The sequence below is a fragment of the Poecilia latipinna genome, unplaced genomic scaffold (assembly GCF_001443285.1).
Source record: "Poecilia latipinna isolate Pla-1442-1.1 unplaced genomic scaffold, P_latipinna-1.0 Scaffold293, whole genome shotgun sequence".
Lineage (NCBI taxonomy): Eukaryota > Metazoa > Chordata > Actinopteri > Cyprinodontiformes > Poeciliidae > Poecilia > Poecilia latipinna.
In genome coordinates, this window is record NW_015112909.1 from 88,157 (window position 1) to 91,726 (window position 3,570).

Genomic DNA, 3,570 nt, shown 5'->3' on the forward strand with positions numbered 1-3,570 from the left:
CACCAAATTAGCGTGAGAACATAGCTCAATATAATTACGCAATTTGACATCTCGAAAATACATTTCTTTAATGGAAACGGCAAATTTTTGAAAACTTGGGCAATTTTGGCGCGAGAATGAGGTGGGGGTTTTCTTTGGCCAAATTTAAATTGGTTTTGCAAAGCTGCAATGGAAACACAAGTCATTTGATCAACAACCCGATGGCACAAACCCTGAAGAAGAAGACAACAGGAAGACGACCCGTCCACCCGGTCACATCTGCTAATGTACGAGTAGAAATAGTCACCCCACTGCTGAAAATTGGACAAAAAAATGGTATTGGACAAAATCAGAATCAGGATGTCAGGGTTTTTAAAGAAAGGTTGAGCACATCTTCACTGATAAAAAGATACAGTACAAAACTCATACAGTTTTGTAGGAGGGCACCCTGCACCCTCCTGCAGACTGCAACTAAGAGCCAAAATGCAACTAAGAGCCAAAAACTTTTATTGTTTTTATTTTTTAAATAGCCTGCATACGCACCATTTCTAATACCGCTCTGGGAAACTGCCCTTATAATCTGTCCTTGCAGTATTGCATAATACAAATGAATCATAGAAAAACAAGCAATTTTTTTTCTCTGTTATGGGGGATTTCAAAAATGTTAAGACATAATAATAAATCCTTTCATCAGCCACATTTTCCACCAATCTAATTTAATTTTTCTAACTGTTCTCTGCAGAAACATAATTTCCTGTTTAGACAGCTTGATTTATGCAATATTTACTAAGAGTGTATTGGTGTTTGAAAAACCCCCAAACAGTATTAATAATTCAGCCCCTCAGTATTGCTTGCTGTCAGCTGGTATTGGTTCAGGTTCAACCTGCATCTGGGTGCAGTGAGGATGCTGAGCTGGCATAAAAGGCCAAACAATTCTTATGATATTCTGACTGAGAGAAGAAAAGGGCAACATATTTTAGAGTTGCTTTCACAGCATAGCTGCAATCTGCAGAAGAAATATTTTACATTTAACTCTGCAGATACAGTGGGGAAAATAAGTATTTGATACAACACTGATTACTGAAGTTCTCCTACTCATGAAAAAAATTGATATTGCAAGATTTTTACATATTTAATTATTTTATTGCATAAAATAAGTAATTTGTGAGTGCATAAATACAGCCCTTTATTACTTTCATAAAGGTTTCACAAATCACAAACTAGGCTTTAAATATCCAGCTTTTAGTTTAAATTAATGCAGTAGTCCATGTTTGATGACTGAGATTTGACGGTTTTAAACACCATAGAGAAGATTGGAGATGATGGCAGAGTTGGTTGAGTCCAATCAGCAAGAAGACGAAGCTGAAGACCAACACAGAGAATCAAACAGCACTAACCTCTGGGTGGAGACCCTTTAAAAACCCACACAGATCAACTTTTACAATGTTTTTTCTCACTTTTATCCTCTATTCAACAGGAATGAAAGTGACTGAAAAACTTGTCATGGTGTAGTGTTTCATATCAGTGAACGTCAATAATTATTGGTCACATTTATGTTTTAAATATTTGAAATGCTGCCAAACTGGTGGTATGACCTTCCCTGTTTTATCCAAAGTTTTCACTTCATGCTCTTTTTTTATTTTTAAGCAGCTATGAGGCACAGTAGCAAAACTTTAAACTGTTACTGCGCAAGTTACTCAGCAGGTCGTTGCTAGGTAACCAAGGAGTGAGAGAGTTGCTAGGTAACCAAGGAGTGAGAGAGTTTCTGTGACAAGTTCTGATCAGAAACTTTCACATTTTGCACTTGCTATGCTAGGTTCAGGAGAAAGGCAGCAAAAAACATTTCAATAAATTATTATATTTTATAATAATGTTTGAAAAACTATGATGGAATATTAGGGCTATAAGAAGGAAGAATTAAAAAATGAAATTACAAGAATAAAGTCAAAATAATATGAGAAATCATAATAATATGGGAATAAAGTCAAAGCATTATGAGTTTAAAGTCTTAACATTATGAGAATAAAGTCATGTTATAAACGTAAAGTCGTAATATTAACTCTTTATTCTTGTATTATTATGACTTTATCATATTATTATTTCGACTTTATTCTCATACAAGTTTATTCTTGAAAAATTATCACTTTATTTTTGTAATTTTATCACTATACTCTGGTAATTTTCCATTATTTTCATATCGTGCCCCTAAAAAAAGAAATTGAGATTATTCAAAAAAAAATAATTTAAATATATACTCTTACATTTTTGCTTTTTCCCCCTCATCTTCCCTCCAGCCTTCTGAGGCGCCCCCTTGTGGCCCCAACATTGAGAAACACTGTTGTAATAGATAAAAATAACGTGCTGGAGTTTTAACGTTTGATGCAAAATCAAAGACACTTGAATAATTTTGTCCAGCCATTCATGTGTTTCTAGTTATTTGGTGTTGAAATGTGCATAAAAACAATAGATACTACAAACACTTAGTATTTTTCTTAGCCAGTGTCAAGCTAAAGAAAGTTTCTCGGTTACACTTCAATTAATAAACTACAAACAAACACTGTGTGCATCCCAACGTCATTCCTGTAAACATTCCCTTGTTCCGCTGTGGAAGGACATAGTTATGACGTTTCCTGTGGCTGTCTCCTCCAAGGACGCTGGTAGGTTGAACTGCAGGCAGTGGTGTGTATTTGGAGGTGAACGCAGTGACGTTTCAGCTGAAACAAGTCCTTTTCTCAGCGCAGGAATCCAATGTTTGTCCCTGTGATTTATAGCTGGCCAGCTGTAGATGCTCACCCCACATTGCTCATGTGGGACGGTGGAACGGTAAAGGACATCGACACACACAGAAACACTCCAGAACAAAAGGGGAGAGGTATTCAAATAAAACTGGCATGAGTAGAGACACACATTAGGAGAAGTTATCTGATGAAATTCACATCAATGTGGTAGATTCACAGCACTAATGGAGGCATGGAGCGACCCGTAAAATCATGAGTGTTTCTGAGCTGAAGTTGTACTTATCTCTGCTAAGTTGTCTCTTACATCTGATGTCTTGGGAGAGAGATTAGCATGCAATATGATGGAGATCACACACTGCGAATGTGTGTGACTTTGTCTGAATGTGCGTCTCTGGTGTTCAAGGGCTCGTCTGAGCCGTTCACACGTCTTTGATAAAGATCTGAAACACTCCCATGTAGGATTTATTCAAACTCCCAGGGGCAGTGCCCACACACACACACACGCATACACACACACATACACTATGTTCAGTCTGATTTATTCAGAGTTGCAAGAGCATTTAGAAATGAAGACCTTCCTCCCAAACCAAACAACGTGTGAGCCTACGCACACCAAAACTCAGAGATCAGCAGTTTGTAATTCAGTACTTTCTGTCAGCGCTGCTTGACAGAAAGACTAACATTATGTCAACAACATCTTTATTATTATTCTATTAAAGTATAATTTAATCCTTTTCAATATTCTTGTGCGTTGTCGTTCGCAGCGCCACAGAGAGAGAGTTACAACATTCTTTGAACGAGCCGATGTGCCGTTCATGTAGCTCTATCTGTCAGCTTCTGGTGCGACGTAGCG